Here is an 18,022-nt window from a genome sequence, read left to right on the forward strand (position 1 = left end):
ATAGGGAAAACTGATAAAACTCAAATACTGATTTCTCAGAGAGTTTATCACATTTTTTTTCTTAATCAGTTCTGGAAAGATTATATAAGTTATGCTAAAAATAACTCTTCTTTTAATAAATTTAGCGTTATGAGGAAATTATGACTTAATGCTGATATGTATTGTTCTAGACTATTATCTTGTATTCTTGTGTCTTCTTGTCTTACAGAATATTTAAAAAAAAAAAGAATGATAATACCAGAAGGTGGGAGGAGTGATATGAGAAAGCAGTAAGTTACATAACTATCTCATTGTCTTGGTAGGTCAAAATTTCTAGGGAGGAAAAATACTGGATGCTGCCGTTGAACTTGTAGACTATTTTGGAAGAGTCAGATTAGTAAAATGATAGATAAAAAGGCACTTTAGATTAGATTAGATTAGATTTATTGGATTTATATGCTGCCCCTCTCCACAGACTCGGGGCGGCTCACAACAATGGCAAAAACAGTACATAGTAACAAATCTAATATTTAGCAATCTAAATTACAGTTTTAAGTTAAAAAGTCCATAAAAGCAACCCCAATATATATAAAAAAACAAGCACACAATCAATCATAGACCAAAACTACATGGGCAAGGGGGAGATGTTTCAATTCCCCCATGCCTGATGGCAGAGGTGGGTTTTAAGGAGTTTACGAAAGGCAAGGAGGGTGGGGGCAATCCTAATCTCTGGGGGGAGCTGGTTCCAGAGGGTCGGAGCCACCACAGAGAAGGCTCTTCCCCTGGGTCCCACCAGATGACATTGTTTAGTCGACGGGACCCGGAGAACTCTGTGGGACCTAACCGGTTGCTGGGATTCGTGCAGCAGAAGGCGGTCCCGGAGATATTCTGGTCCGGTGCCATGAAGGGCTTTATAGGTCATAACTTTATTTTTTGCAATAAAAGCAAAAAATTTTGCCGTCAGACTTCTATGTTTCTAAGCACACTATCAAACACTAGATGTAGAAGGAACAAGAAAGTATTTTGACTTTCAGCCAGGCCAATGCGATGAGTCCAATATCCTAAAACTAATCCGCATACATACTGTTATAACATTCATCTGTGAACCAGCTCCTCACTCTATCACCCCAAATGTTCTCTGGAATCATCAGATTTTTCAGCTGGTTTCCAAATATTAGGGTGATAGAGTTTACCAACTTTATATCTGATGGGAGATATAAGAGAAGAGCTTTTGCACTAATGAATTTGGGATTTTTAGCAAGTACTCTCTGCCATCATGTAATTCAATGGGCAGATTCTATTTAGTGTTAGCAATCCTAACCAGACCCGAAGCCATTTAAATGCAGTTTGAATTGCACTTGGAAACCAACCGGCAGCCAAGGAAGTTTCAATAATAATAATAATAATAATAATAATAATAATAACAACAACAACAACAACAACAACAACAGCAGCAGCAGCAGCAGCAGCAGCAACAGCAACAACAACAATAACAATAACAACAACAATAATAATAATGGTGCTTTATGCCTTTATGGTCTATGCTTTATGCTTTTATACTGGTGCTTTATTCTTCAGCTAACTGTTAGCTGTAGTTCAGCAGTTCAATTCTCATCACTGGCTCAAGGTTGACTCAGCCTTCTATCCTTCCGAGGTGGGTAAAATGAGGACCCAGATTGTTGGGGACAGTATGCAGATTCTGTAAACCTCTTAGAGAAGGCTGTAAAAGCACTATGAAGTGGTATATAAATCTAAATGCTATTGCTACATACACTATATTTCCTGTTTCTACATTTTGAACTAGGTGCAGTTTCTAGATGATCTTCAGGGATGCTCCCTTGCAGAGTGCATTACAGTCATCTCATAGAGCATTGGCAAGGATTTGAATGACTATGGTCAGCACATTTGGTTCTAGAAATGACCACAAATCTGGGCAACTACCTTTCCGACATACTCACAGTTGTTTTTGTAGTATTTTTTATTTTTTTTCCATTTTTTTATACCCTGCCTTTATTAATTTTTTTATCAACAATGCAAGGTGGTGAACACACCTTCCTCCTTCTATTTTCCCCACAAAAAACAACCCTGTGAGGTGAATTGGGCTGGGAGATAGTGACTGGCTCAAAACTCTCAGCTGGTTTTCATAGCTAAAGCAGAACTAGAACTCACCATCTCCTGGTTTCCTGACTGATGCTTTAATTATTAGACCAAATTGGTGAATAGAATAGAATAGAATAGAATAGAATAGAATTCTTTATTGGCCAAGTATGATTGGACACCCAAGGAATTTGTCTTTGGTGCATATGCTCTCAGTGTACATAAAATAAAATATAGATTTGTCGAGAATCATGAGGTACAACACTTGAAATGATTGTCATAGGGGTCAAATAAGCAATGAAGAAACAATATTAACAAAAATAAAGTAAAATAGGAGCTAAGAGTCCAGGAAAATCCTCAAATTATATAGCAGTTCTTTACTGGAGGGTACAAGCCTGTCAAAAACCTAAGATGGGTTTATCCCATGCTCAGTCCATCTCTGAATCAATAGTCACTCTATCTTGCTATGGTTAACTACTAACCTATTTTCCCCATCTAGGCCCTTACAGCTTCCAGATGCCTTGTTTAACGTCTACTAGATTTTCCAGTTGGTCTTTGGTAGAGATGCAGAGCTGGGTATCATTGGAGAGGGGCGGCATACAAATCTAATAGATTATTATTATTATTATTATTATTATTATTATTATTATCAGCAGCATATTGAGGATAATGGGCCCAATTATCAAAAAACATCAGTGGTTTTGGGTAGTTGTTAAAGAAAACGTGGGAGAAAGCAGAGCATGAGAGTGTGTGAGAACCTGTGGGAATGTGCAAAGGAATGCAGATTAAATATGAAGAAACAGCCCAGCCCAGAAATAAGAACTGTGAAAACAAAGCATTTAAAAGACACACTACCTTAATTAACTCACTAAAAATGTGACTGGGAATTCACTGTTATAGTTTTCAGTGTTATATTTTATCCCGGCTGAGCATTAAAGATGCCTTTCTGAAATCCCCAAATTTCTTGCTTCTTTGACTAGCCAGCTATGTGGGGTTTAACACTGTAACAACCCACACTAGAGTGCTCCAGGGTTCAATCTCTCCTTCTCCACACAAAACAACTTTAAAAAATCTGCTCAGGAAACAATGAAACCACTTTAAACTGATGCCTGCAATTCACACTGCTCACAGATGTCCAGAAGGAAGCTATTCTCAGTGGCACGGATGGTTGCTGACAGGGCTAACAGAGTCATGCTTCCTCTATCCATCTGATACTCTGGATCATCAATAAGGCACCATTGTTGTTTCTGTCTCAAGCCTGAATCTGATCCCTGGATGAAAAGGGCCCAGCTAATATGCTTTTCCCAGAATTTTTTTACAGATACCATTCTACTTCTTTCTCAACAATTGTCTCTGAAAATCAAAGGTTAGAAACTGTTTGATAATTATCTTAATAAAGATGGGTCTGAAGGCAGCCTCTTGATGGGTACACCAATCCTCTTCCGGGGCATCGATATTTTCCCCTTCAACTACAAAACCCTCACAAGGGCTCAGTCCCAGATTCAAGCTGCAGATATAGGGTAAATGAGGAAGGACAGAAGATGCAAAATCATTGAAATGGAGTTGGGCACTTTTCAAAGAATTTTTCTTCTTAACCCAAAGAGCCCCAATGGAGTCAAATATTATGAAAGACTTAATCAGTCAGAGAAAAGCAAGCTACCCGGTATGACTTACTGAAAGAAAATTGATAATTAGAAAGGCAGACACAGATGCAGTCAATTCCTTTAAGCCATCATAACCCAAACTAACAAGATAAAATTGTAATGAAGCATGCTAACAACATCTCCCATAGTGAGACTTTTTAGGCAACATTTAATATTATGCAAGATTATTTTCATTAATCTAAAAGACTCTTTTAATCTTCTCTTCCCCTTGCAGCTTCTAGAGCAGGGGTTCTCAATCTTTTTTGGGGTCATGCCCCTTCTATGCATCTCTAAAATCCTGATGCCCCCATTCCCCATGACATATAATTATTAATATTCAAAATGTGAACTCCTACTCACGTGGAGGAAGACTAAAAGAACTTGGTTTAAACAAGGTTCCAATTGCCCCCATTAAAAATCAAATTGCCCCCTGTGGGGTTTGGGCCCCACATTGGGAACCACTGTTCTAGAGCCTCTTGAACTGCTCTGGCAACTTCAAGAAATTTTTCAAGAAGCAGACTGGAAGAGTTAGACTGAATATTATACCAGCCATATTTACAATGAGCACTTTTAATTTGATTTCATTTACATTTAAAATTAATGAAAATTTAGCAAATTACTTCAACTATCTCTGACAAAGAGAGGGGGAGGCTGGGAAAAAAAATCCCCTTTTATCATGTTAAAAATTAAAATTTATTAAATTTGGAGAGGATTTGCAGCTCTTGAGTCTTTGGATATAACTTTAGTTTTCGAGTCATTTTACTGGAACTGGACTACTACACTAGTCCAGAGTAAATTTATAACTGTAATTGATTCAGTAACAGTGTCACAATTTCCCACAGGACTCAATTATTTGGGTCAGCCAGGGAGTGTGTAGATGGGCCTGCCATCAGGGTATGGTGAAATTCATAAAAGCCATGGTTCACACTAAGAAGTAGTCTTGATTGAAGATAGTTCCTGCCGAACCTCTTTAATTGAAATACTGTACATATTTTCCTTGAACTGCACTGATCTCATGTAAACCCAGGAAAACACATAGTTTCTTCGTGGAGATGCTAACAGATGCAGCAAGCACACCCTCATCTGGAGCTATTTGCAGTCCATTAAAACAACATGATGGGTAAATCACGAGATACTATGAAAACTACCATATTAATTAGACAAGGCACAAAGACTTCTAGGTGTCTCAAATTTAGAAAGAGAAGCAACAGCCATAGCAATAGCACTTAGAGTTATATACCATTTCACAGTGCTTTTCAGCCCTCTCTAAGTGGTTTACAGTGTATTGCCCCCAACAATCTAGGTCCTCATTTTACCAACCTTGGAAGCATGGAAGGCTGAGACAACTTTGACCCAGTGAAAATTGAACTATTGGAAGTTGGCAGAATCACCCTGCAATACTGCATTCTAAGCACTGCGCCACCAGGGCTCTCAGAAGACATTATTTTCTGCCTTTTCTCTCTCCCTTTTAGGTATACAGTATAATACGATGAAGCAGAGGTATAGAGCTATAGGATATCAGTCAGTACAACTGCAGTATAGATTTTACTAGAAGAGATTCTAGGGGGATTCTGGAATGAAGTTTCCATTTTTCTACAGCAGCTATATTAAATAAGAGTTCATTAGGGCAGGACTATTTCATCCAACTAATGTAAAACAACAATCAGCAGGAACAATGGGATCACATCAAGCTCTTTTTAAAAACACTGAAGAAAAATTCAATGTTGCAGCAAAACTATTTTGACAGTTTTAAAATCCTAAACGAACAAAAGGAGGTGCTTGCCTGATGCCAAAAGGTTAATGAAGGTCCCCAGAGAATCTTTATGGGAAGAATGTTGTGTAACTGAAGAGTTATTGCTTAAAATCATTCCGATTATTCCTGACCTCACTTAGACCGGAAGAAACAAAAAAATATTTTGATAGGATAGAAAGAGACATTCCTTTGCATATCAGGATCCTAACACAAGAAGATTTTAAGGTTAACAACTGCATAATGAATTGACTTCCAAAAATCTATTTTAGTCATTGCAGTACAAATCAATTACTTTTGTTTTTCATTTTAGAAAAATCCCCCCCCCAATATTTACTTACAGATGCATAATACAATCAGATTGCCTCGCAATACATTCTTGGCATAATAGAAAACCAGAGGGTGGAGCTCTAATACCTATTTGGTAGCAGATGCTGATAATCAGTAAAAGAAGGTGGATTCTAGCATACATTCCCAAATAACCTTGATAACCTCCTTTGTCCTTTCATGCCACTCAAAATCTACCCTTGGGAAGTAAACTCACCATATTTTCAACTAATTAACTGAAGTTTTGCAAGTCGAAAGCATGACAATTTCTTTTAAAAATAAATAAATTCATAGTTCCTTTTGTTCATAGTTCATTTTTTTCCCCTGCATGTAATCCAATGTCCCATGTGGATTATGTTAGAGTAGATAAAGTGACAAATAATTGACATTTCAGGGCTCCTCTCCTCTCTGTCCAGATTGTCATTTCGTGCTTCAAATTTATTTTTAGCAATAGCATTTAGACTTATATACCACTTCATAGCTTTTAAAGTCCTCTCTAAGTGGTTTACAGAATCAGCATATTGCCCCTAACAATCTGGGTCCTCATTTTACCCAGCTTGGAAGGATGGAAGTCTGAGTCAACCTTGAGCTATGGTGAGATTTGAACTGCTGAACTACAGCTAGCAGTTAGCTGAAGTAGCCTGCAGTGCTGCACTCTAACCACTGTGCCAGGGGTGGAAAAAGTTACCAAAAATGTAGGTAGTCCTCAACTTACAACTGTTCATTTGGAGATATGTGAAATTACATCACTGAAGAAAGAGACTTACAATTGTTTTTCACACTTACGACCATTGGAGCATCCCCGTGGTCAGGGGATCAAAATTCAGACACTTGGCAAGTGACTCGTACTTATGACAGTTATTGTGACCCAGGGTCATGGGATCACCTTCTTTCTGACAAGCAATGAAGAAGCCAGATTCACTTAACAACTGTGTTACTAACTTAAGAATTGCAGGGATTCACTTAACGGCTATGAGCAAGAAAGGTTCATGAACTGTTGACAATTGTTTCGCTAAGCAACAGAAAGTCTTGGGTTCAACTGTGGTTGTAAATCGAGGACTCCCTGTATTTGAGCACTTGCAGCTTGTCACAATGTGCAGGCTTAATCACAGTGCCATTGCCACTACTCACAGATCATGAAATTTGTCTTTCCCACCTTGAAGCTAAATGTTTTTACTTGTGGCTCAGCTCCATTTCAATATGGACCAGCAAAATAATTAAATGAAAACTTTATTACTATATATAATCCTGATTTGGCTAAATCTTCTACCTTTAAAATATTGAATGAAAAAACAAAACTCTCTTCGACTGCAAAACCCAGAATTATTAACTGCTTCATTTCCTATAAATCTATATATAGCAATAGCATTTAGACTTACAGTATATACTGCTTCACAGTGCTTTACAGCCCTCTATAAGCAGTTTATGGAGAGTCAGCATATTGCCCCCAAAAATCTGGGTCCCCATTTTACTGACCTTGGAAGGATGGAAGGCTGAGTCAACTTTGATATTTTGTTTGTATCCTGCCTTTATTATTTTTACAAATAAATCAAGGCAGCCAACATACTCTACATGCCTTCCTCCTCCTATTTTACCCACAATGACAACAACAACCTTGTGGGGTAGGTTGGGCCAAGAGAAAGAGAGAGTGACTGGCCCCAAGGTCATCCAGCTGGCTTTCATAGGAATGCTATATCATTCCTACCTGTGTCAACCCTTTTATAAAAAGTAGAGGTTTTTTTCCTAATTCAGAGGTGGCAGAATTTTGTAATTACATTTGATCACAATGTAGAAACATTAAGACATGGACTTTTCTTTCTCTCTGAAGGTTCTCCCCGACCTCCCTGTTTTAACCTAATGGAATGCTGGGATGAAATTGTGTAGCAGGACTCTGTCTGTCCATCTGTCTTGCCTGTGCATAGTAACTTCCAAAAACTGGAAGAGCCACTACAGCCCCAGAAAAAAGCAGAAACAGAGACATGCAAATATTACACATTTGCTTCCTTTATTTTGTTAATTAAAGGAATATCAACACTCTAGCTCTTGCTCCACGATCAGCAGATTATGAGTTTGATTCCAGGTAGAGGCAGATGTAGGGTCCCCTGCTTGGGTAGGGGATTGGACTAGATGACCCTTCCAATTCTGTTAAAAGCTTCATTTTTGTTTAACACCATTTAAATTAAACATACTGGGGGGGGGACACTATTCTATGCATTGGTAACAATATTGAATCTGTTATACGGAGTGTACCCTATAGATAATGTACAACAAGTTACATTAAAAGTTTGAACGGGTTTTCATTTTCTTCTCTAGTCTTCTTCATTTCTTTTTTCATGCCTGGCCTTTGAACAAGTACAATAACATTTTCTCTGGAAAAAAATTATTTATAGAGCATGGCATCTATGGGGAAAAAAACCCTTGAATGCAATTAACTTAATCAAATATATTGTGATTGGACCTACGGGTGGGGGGATTGACTTTGGGGGAAGACGACTTGTCTTTCAAATTCTACAAAGCACGGAAAGGTAAGTTGAGCGTTGATTAAAATTAAGACTTGAACAAATCTGTAATTATTGGTTTGGGAAAACGTAGAGATAAACGTGTATTGAAGTGAAACAAATTCTAACCTGGCTCAATTTGCTCAAGAAAATTGCCCATGAATTGCTATGGTGGTGATGGTTTGAAGTCCAGGGTTTGGATTCAATTAGATTTTAATGGGGTCTCTTTAAAACACAAAAAAATATACATGATCCAGCTGAAGAGCAAAATGCGTGCAATGGTTGCAGCCACATGATTTTAATAATAACCATGCCAGAAGTGCATTCATCATCTGCAGCATTACAGAAATCCTCGTGATAAATTGCTCCTAGTCTGTTCTCTTCCCTTGATTAATATTCAGCTTCTGCTACTGCCTAAGATAGATACAGTACCCATCATTACCAAAGAAGGAACATAATAAAGTTGTGACACAACCAATATTTTGGAGATATAGCAACAGTATAGTTGATCAAGAAAGGTTCGAGAAAGAACTTTTGACATATTAGGGAAATTGCCCTATGATTCTGCAACAGACCGAAGCTGCTGAGAACTGATGGCGGATGACATTCCATTATTATTATTATTATTATTATTATTATTATTATTATTATTATTATTATTATTATTTATTAGATTTGTATGCCGCCCCTCTCCGTAGACTCGGGGCAGCTCCCAACAATAACAAAGACAATGTAAGAACAAATCTAATAATTTAAAAAACACTAAAAACCCCATTATTAAAAGCAAGCATACACACAAACATACCATGTATAAACTGTATAGGCCTGGGGGAGATGACTCAGTTCCCCCATGCCTGATGGCAGAGATGGGTCTTAAGAACTTTACGAAAGGCAAGGAGGGTGGGGGCAGTTCTAATATCCGGGGGGAGCTGGTTCCAGAGGGTCGGGGCCGCCACAGAGAAGGCTCTTCTCATGGGTCCCGCCAAACAACATTGTTTAGTTGATGGGACCCGGAGAAGGCCAACTCTGTGGGACCTAATCGGTCGTTGGGATTCGTGTGGCAGAAGGCGGTCCCGGAGATATTCTGGTCCAATGCCATGAAGGGCTTTATAGGTTATAACCAACACTTTGAATTGTGACCGGAAATTGATCGGCAACCAATGCAGACTGCGGAGTGTTGGTGTAACATGGGCATACCTAGGGAAGGCCATGATTGCTCTCACAGCTGCATTCTGCACGATCTGAAGTTTCCGAACACTTTTCAAAGGTAGCCCCATGTAGAGAGCATTACAGTAGTCGAACCTCGAGGTGATGAGGGCATGAGTGACTGTGAGCAGTGAGTCCCGGTCCAGGTAGGGCTTATGACAAAAGACAATATTTTGTGCCATTCAGCTCTTATTCATTTTGGTGCCTTCTAGTCAGTGTTGACTCCTGATGACTGTCTGGATAAGCCCCTGCAGTTTTTTTGACAAGGTTTTTCAGAATTGGTTTGCCATTGCCTCCTTCCTAGGGCCAAGAGGCAGGGACTGGCCCAAGACCACTCAGTTAGACCTAAAGTGGGACTAAAACTCAGGATCTCCTAATTTCCAGCTGGATGCCTTAACTATTGCACCAAACTGGGTGTTTAACCAACTGACTCTTGAGTCAAGAGTTAATAAAATGTGCTAATCTCGACTCCAATCCAATTGAAACAAACCTAAACATTTTTCATGGCAAGGGTTTTTAACAGAAGCCTACATGTAGGCTATCTGTTCAGCTGCAGAATAAAATAGATAAGCATAGGTTATATGTAAATACTGTTATCCCCTTTCCAAGAATTTAAATGCCTGTCATTTTAATTTGTTCAAACAATTTGACAGGTTTAAGATGAAAATGCATCTATTACAGCAGGATAAAAATGAAATTTTCTAGCCATCAGTAACAGCATTTCTAGATTCTGTAATAGGGAGATATGCCAAGCCTTTAGTGGCCCAAATTCAATGACATCAGTAAGACATATGATATGACCAGCCAAACTTCATAATCAACCAGCCCTGTCTGATATGTCAATGATTGGACTGGTCTACTCTACAAAGGAAGCAATGTGAGATATGCAAAATGTGAGATATGCAAATGCCCTATTCTCCAATTACTTTAATTAAATCTGGTGGTGATGATGATAAAGTATCTCTGTTTCCAAAAAACTATGGAAATTTTGGATGCCTGGGTAAGGTCAATGTAACCAGCAGGGGTACTAGCAATCCAAGGTAGTATATTCCAGCAACAGATCAATCATATAAAGCTGCCCATGCTGGCTTTTCCTATAAATTTTAAGCTATTGCACAACAACTCAAGATTTAAAATCTAATTCAACCATATGCATATGCTTTCCTTCTTGATATAGCAAGGTCCCCTCCAACTCTGTTATTCTGTTAACAATTTTACTATCATGTTGCAGAAAATTATTGAAACCCAAGTCTATCAAGAAATGAATGGGACCTATTTACAAGCAACAAATAATAGGATAAAACATTAGTGCAGAAGTCTTCAAACTTGGCAACTTTAAGACTTGTGGACTTCAACTCCCAGAATTCTGGGAGTTGAAGTCCACAAGTCTTAAAGTTGCCAAGTTTGGGGACCCTTGCTTTAATGTTTACTTAGGGCAGGATTAACTGTTTTGAAAGACCCAATCCAGTCTACCCTACCTTGTCCATCCTGAATAAAAACCCCTGCAAACCAATCCTGCAGCATAAGGCACCTATGTCCTTTTGACAACAATTTCTATACTAAGTTAATTCAGACAGTTTATCAATCTCTTCCCCTCATGCTGCCACTCCACCTTATTCAGGCAGAGAATTAAACTGTCTTCTGCAGATTTTTGCCACCTAGACTCTACTACACTTCAGTTTAGAAGCAAAGCTTCACAATACACATTATTTAAGAGTTGGGCATATTTATTTTGGACTGGAAATGGGTTGGGAAAATAACAGCATCACCCAGCAAGGTATAATTGAAAGAAGAATATAACTGAAGCCATGAAGTAGAATTCAGAAAAGTTCTTCCTTGACTTTTAAATCAGACCCAACATTCTTTGCCTTATGATATTTTCAACTCCTCACCGGCCAGCATAAGTTAACAGAAACTGATCCATAACTATGTAACCTTTCTTTGCAAGTCAGATTTTCTAAAAACAATAGTTGAATGAGTCCAAAATAAAACATTAAAGGAACATTAAAATTCGAAAAGTTAAATGTGGATATTTTGTTTTTACAGTGGGACTCTTTAAGTGGGACCTTCTACAAAAGATTGCATAAGGAATGCAATTCTATTCTCGCTGCTAGCAAAGGCCCATTTCTAACGAGGCGCCTGTGTTTTTCCTTAAAAAATTACAGCAGCTAAATTGGCTTTTTCCCAGCCTAGAAGATACCTGCAAAGCTCCTGGCTCCCCACCCCCTCTGCTTATCCCTACTATCTAGGTGGAGAAGCTGCCTGTTACATAAGGAATGGCACTCACACCCAATCCATACAAATAAGGGAAAGAGTCTTACGGACCCACAAGTTCTGAATGGGGCATGATGGCTACATTAATAGCCATGGGTATACTATAGTCAGATGGTTTTTAATTAAAAGCAATAAGGAAAAAGTTTAAGAGAGAACAGGGAAGGCTTACAAGCCCAGCTTTGGGGAGACTTTTGTTTACATCAGAGTGGCTGCTGGTGGGAAGATAACAAGCTCTGCCCACATACACAAGAAGGCAACATTCAATCTTTAGCTGCTGTTGGAGCTTACCTATTTGTTTTACTGTAGTTCTTGATTCACCTCTTTGGTAACATTCATTTGAAGGGCTAAACAGAAAGAGAATCGCATTCCTATGCAGACAGTTCTTTGTGACTATACCCTGACTTTTGGAAGAGAAATCAGGACATTGGGAAACCAGGACAATGTCACTAGTGGGGGGGGGGACTGAATTAAGCTATATTGTCCTCTGAAGGTAAAGTCTCCTTCAAATAGAGTCCAGCCCTGATGGTCTCGTAGAAACATCCATATAGTTTTCTTATTAACAGTGAGAGCTTTGTCATTGTCTTCAGACAAGGTGTAGTTCCGTACGCTGATTGCAGGACGGTGGTTTTTCTTCATTTTATTTCCAATGTCTGGAAATGTCTGCACTTTTGAAATAATTTACCTGTTTAATCTACATTGTGCAAAGGACATTTCATCCATCACTTCCTAACGACTGCAGCAATCTTCCGCAATCAAACGAGCCAGGTCTTTGGAAATACACTGACTTGGTGGCTTTGAATGGAAAATTCCTTCACACTCTTTTGGGAGAAACTCAAACTCCACATGTCTGCATGGCCATAAACATCGCCTTCTCCCATGCTTCTTCTTCTCTTATTGACACTTCGACATCTCATCTTGCTAAGGGTTCGGTTAGTAATTCTTTGGGGTCAATCCTGCATGGAATTTTGCCCAAAGTCTGTACCTGTGATTTTTTTTTTTACTTTGCTGCAAGAAGGGCATTTTGCATTTGCTCGGAGATACCTGCATTATTTCCCAAAGAAATAGGACTGTGGCTTGAAATTGGTGCTGGTGATGGGGGTTGGGATAGACCGCAAGGGTCCCCAAACTTGGCAACTTTAAGACTTGTGGACTTCAACTCCCAGAATTCTGGGAGTTAAAGTCCACAAGTCTTAAAGTTGCCAAGTTTGGGGACCCTTGGGGTAGAGGATGCTGTAGACCAAGGTCCTCTGTAAGCACTGCATTGTCCAGCACGTTCTTTCTCCCTCCCCACCTCCCTCCCCCGCGCTTGGCCACCGCTACGAAGTCCAACGCCTTAGCTCTTCCTCGTTCCGCGAGACAATTTTGGCTTCCATTCCCCTCAATGGCGTTGCAGCCGAAGGACGATGCTTTATGGGGCGCGCAGGATGCAGAACCCCGACTTGGGGCCAAATCGCGGAAAATTCCAAGGGTATCTGGACAGCTCTCGACCCCTTATTCCCTCCTCACGCACCCAGCCCCGCCCTTGCTGCTTTCACCAGACGGCCTGCCCCCTCCCCCCTTCTTCCAACACGACAGCATTTCCAGGGAAAGGTTTAAAATAAGCAAGCTGCCACGGCCTATTTAGGTAGTCACGTGGAGGGAGGCCATGCCCGTCTCGGGTTTTGCTACGTGCGTGGGCTGGGCAAGCCGCCGCAAACCTGAATCATAACGCCCCCCATCCCATCCCATCCGATGATTAACCAAAAGGCGGAAGCAGCCCGGAAGCAAAGCGATCCACGGAGCTCCGGTTTAATTTCCAAAAGGGATGCTGCGATTCCTGATTTCAAGGCCGTTCCAAGCCGGGGCGAATACGGGAGCGAGGGAAGGGCGAACCCATCCCGTCTAAAACAACCCCGATCGGCTTCGACGCTTCTCAACGTGCCCCCCCCCCCCCCCACTGCAACTCTTAAAGCACGGCAGATGGACGCGGCGGAGGCGGGGAAACGTGACTGCGGGGGGGGGGGGGAGCCTTCCGCCGGAGGAGCTTTAACCGCCTGATCTGCAGGGCTGATCTCCATCAAACCCCAGCTCTGGTCCGTCGGTTGAGCTGACGCGCTTCTCCCGCCTGTTCTCGTGAATGGATGACACCTGGATTCTCTCCTTCTCTCCCCCCCCCCAGCCAACTCCCTCCCCCCCGCTTCTCCCTTTTCGCGTCGTTTGATAAGAGGCGCTAAAGAACTCCTCGTCTCTCCCCACCCCACCCCCGTCCATCCGAGAACCGTGTCTTGGAAAAAGAGGAGGAGGAGGAAACCGAGACTGTTGACAAGGGAAGGCAGGAGATACAGCGTATATGTATCTCCTGCCTTCCCTTGTCAACAGTGTCGTTTTCCTGCTCCTCCTCCTCTCTTCCACTCCCCCCTTTTGCCAAGCTGAAGACGACCGGGAGGAGAGGGGAGAGGGAGGGAGGGAGGAAACCAGAGGAAAAATTACTGAAGCTTCAACACGCAGAGCTTTTTCCTTGACGCACTAACTCCCGAAGAGCACTTTCGAAGCATGGAGAAAACCCATATCAACGTCTCCCTTTCTTTCTCCCCCCACCCCACTTTTCCCCCCTTACGTTCACTTGCACATTCATTCATTCATTTTTTCAATGCCGTCCTTCTCCTTAGACTCAGGGCGGCTTACAGCACGTTAGCAATAGCACTTTTTAACAGAGCCAGCATATTGGCCCCACAATCCGGGTCCTCGTGGACGACCCGCTCCTTTCACACCTTCCAAAATAACTCAAGTTTAATAGAAGGCGACAAGGGTTCTGAAGGACCCCACTTAGAGGAGCAGGGGTTGAAGAACCGTAGACGTTTCAGCGAAAGGATTGTTTGGGGTTTTTTTTGTTTTGTTTGTTTGTTTTTACAATGGCAGGCTCACATAACGAATTGTTTTGTGGTCCCTGGCACCGAAAAATTTGCCACCTTTCCAATCACCACGCTAAACGAAAAGGTACCTTAAGCGATCAAAACTGCCTCGCTAGCATTGCTCACGTTCAAGAGACTTCTCGCCTATCGCAGTCAGTGTTCTCTCTAAATTTTTTTTGGGGTGGGCGGAAAAGTATAGTGTCTGAGCGACAGTCCCTTCGGGACTGGGCGACACAGAAATAATAATAAAATTTCCCTCTCGGCTTCTGGGCAGGTTTGGAAAACTCTGAGTTGATGATGATTTTTAAGTGAGTGATTGCTCACTGCTCAGCTTAGAGGGAACTATGATCGCAGTGCTATTTTAAGTAATGGTCGTTTGACGCGTCGTTTTATAGGCGGCAAAAAAAAAAAAAAACCCGGAAAGATGAATGAAACGGTCCCGACCACGTCTGGAGGAAAACTGCAAATAGCTGGGCTTAACGGGAGACCGCCAAAGTCAGCAGAACTTTCGCGGAATGGTCTTTGGGGTATAGTTAAGAGAAAGGGTGGAAGATTTTGTTTCTCTGTTCTTACGGTCGCTTTTACCACTTTTTTAAAAAACCGATTCCAAAGATTTAGACTCAAGCCCCCTTCTTTGAACCCCCCCCCCTCTTAATAAAATCAAACCACAACAAACTCTTTAGTCACAGCACCTCTTTTCAAAACAAACAGGTTTCCCCAGCCTTAGGAAGCGTGCTACTGCTTCCCAGCAGGTCTCTGCAGTGGAGAAATCGGGAAATCTTTCCTAAGTGGCGACGAATGCGGATGTTGTGAGGCAGGGTGGCTGTGGCGTGCAAACAGAGAAGATCAGTACAGTACTTGGCGAAAGGGAAGAAGGGAGCCTGGAAACTAAAGAAGGAGCTGCAATTCGCGAGCTATTTTAATGCACCAGTCTCCATTCCCTCGCTCCCTTTTAGAGCCACCTCTTCCTATATATAAAACTTCTGCCCACTTTTCTGTCTCCGGCGTTCCTCCTTGCCCCCCGCCCCCACCATTTTGCGGTATTTGCATTGTCACCGGTCCTCCCTGCTTTAATGCAAGTTATCTCCAAGGCGTCGAGTTTCCCTTCATCATCACAACTTTTGCCTGCAGGGGGATCCCTGCAGAGAGTGGCCCTTAGCTGTCCGAGGTGCTGAAATCAAAGTCCCATTGCTTACAGTTAGGCTTTTTAGGTGCGCAATCTGCATCGGATGGATTTCTATGGCCGTTGCGACAAGGGTCCGCAGCAGTGGGTGTTCACTGTCCAGGTGCTGAAATGGAATCTGTAGTCGAAGAATGTTGCCCAGCGTACAGGAAAATATCTTCCGATACATACAATTTTTCCCTCCCCACCTCTTTTTACAGCTAGTCATACCGATTCTGCACCAGAACGCGGGAGGAGGAAAGTGATTTCAGCCAGCAAAACACAATCATTTAGTTGAAGCCTATCTTCCTTTCTCCCTCGCACGCAATCACTCTTTCACACGCAGCGAGACACACGCAGACAGACACAGAACCAAGCAAATACTGCAGAAGAACTCTTTACGTGTAAAGAATGCAACACCCGATTCTTTTTAAAAATAATAATAGCAAACGAGACGCAGAAATGAATGTTTCTTTTTCTTCTCCTTCCCTCTCGTTTGCTCTATCGGAAACAACAATATGGTTGGGAAAATGTCACCGTTTCTCCCAGCCTGCCATAGTTCTCCCTTCCTTCCACGGCTTTAGCCGTGGAAGAGCTTCCGAAGGCGAGCAGGGGGCTTTCATCCTCCGCTTTCCCTTACCTTCGCTCCAGATGAGTTCTGCTCGGTTGCCTCTGTGGAGGGCTATGAGACTGGGGTGTGCTGCTGCAGTTGGGAAGTAAGACCAGCCGCTCCTGACCTCCCCAAATCTCCTTCTTCAATGGAATGGGAGCTGTGCCCTCATCAAAGATGGCCGTCGCTCCCAACGTCAGCAGCTTTTAATAGACATCTATTGAGAGGTAGAGGGGGATGGGAGGAGAGGAAAAGAGGACGGGGTGAGGGGAGGAGGAGGCAGGCTGGCGTCTGTGGGAGCTTGACTCATCAGAAGCTGCTGTTGCTGCACTGTACCGCAATCCTTTGCATTTTGCTCTACTTGTTATTAAATAGCATAAATTCGTTTCAAATTGTGTAAAAAGGATTTTAGTTTGAAGTGACCTGGACTGCATTCTATAACATGAATAGATTTTGCTTATCTATTTTTTTTAGGTGAGGGCTTGATTGAATAGTGGAGAGAAGGAGAAATAATGCGGTAGTGATTTGTTTTCACCAAAGGGGTGGTGCAAAAAAAAAAAAACCTTGAAAGAAAGAATGAAAGGGTATCCCTCTGAAGTCCCCAGTAACTCCATATATGGCCCGTTGACATGGGTTTCTGTTTTTATGTATGCTTTTCTTCTGTATTGTTTCCTATGTTTCAACAGATCACCTTTTCTGACAGTGGTGGAGATATCTAAATACATTATAGTGCAAAATTTTAAGATCTCCCTTTTTTCATCGAGCAATGGAATCAAGCTGCTTAAGTAAATACAGTAGTTCATCTGTACTTTACAATGAGGTTCTGTCAGATAATTTTCTCAGAACTATTCTTTTCAATAAACATATATTACTTTTTTAAAAAGTAGCATACCAATGGAACAAACTTAATCCTCTCTAATTATTCTTATTTTACTCATCTTGAAAGCACAAGCTAAACTGTTAACATAAACCTATTTCTTAAAAGAAAGGCTTCTTTGCTGTTAAAAACTATAACACCAAAAATTAGCTGATGCATAAAAAATGCTTCTAGAATATGATTTAAAACAATTAGACTTCAAACATACGAATCAAAATCTTCCTCTACATAGAATAATCATAATGAAGCATCTCTGTCTCATACAGAGATGAACAAACTATCTGATGAAATGAAATGGCATTTTTTTTCACAAAAGATCATTCCGAATTGCAGAACTGAGAGAAAAGCAATTATTAAATACTTTAGTAAAATAAAATAGTTTATCAAGCATTGTGGGCTTGAGAGCTCTGCAGAGTAGAAATAATGTTATGCGTCCCTCTTTAGTCTTTCCATGTCCCTTTTCCCCACTAAAAACTTAATTATTGCTATGCACTGAATATTTAGAAAGCTCTGTCCTCACAAGAATACTAGTAAATGTTCTGAAATGAGATGAAGACAATATTTGTAAGATTTAAAAAAAAAGAAAAATAATGATGATCACAGAGATAGGTATGCAACATTCCACAGTTAATGTGCCTACAATATTGCTAAAGGCACTGGGATGAGATGGAATACTGATCCTATTAAAAATTCACCTATTCACATATA

General features: G+C 41.0%; 1 protein-coding gene across 1 annotated transcript in view; it reads right to left on the minus strand.

The window, feature by feature from the left end:
- The window catches only part of SNAP25 (synaptosome associated protein 25), a 70,029-nt gene extending 53,445 nt beyond the window's left edge, over positions 1-16,584 (minus strand). Inside the window, exon 1 of the mRNA XM_070738193.1 lies at positions 16,468-16,584. The gene's annotated coding sequence lies outside the window, so the exon portion shown is untranslated. The remainder of the gene's footprint in view (positions 1-16,467) is intronic.
- Between the last annotated feature and the right edge of the window lie 1,438 nt (positions 16,585-18,022).

Source organism: Erythrolamprus reginae, chromosome 1 (genome assembly GCF_031021105.1).
Source record: "Erythrolamprus reginae isolate rEryReg1 chromosome 1, rEryReg1.hap1, whole genome shotgun sequence".
Lineage (NCBI taxonomy): Eukaryota > Metazoa > Chordata > Lepidosauria > Squamata > Dipsadidae > Erythrolamprus > Erythrolamprus reginae.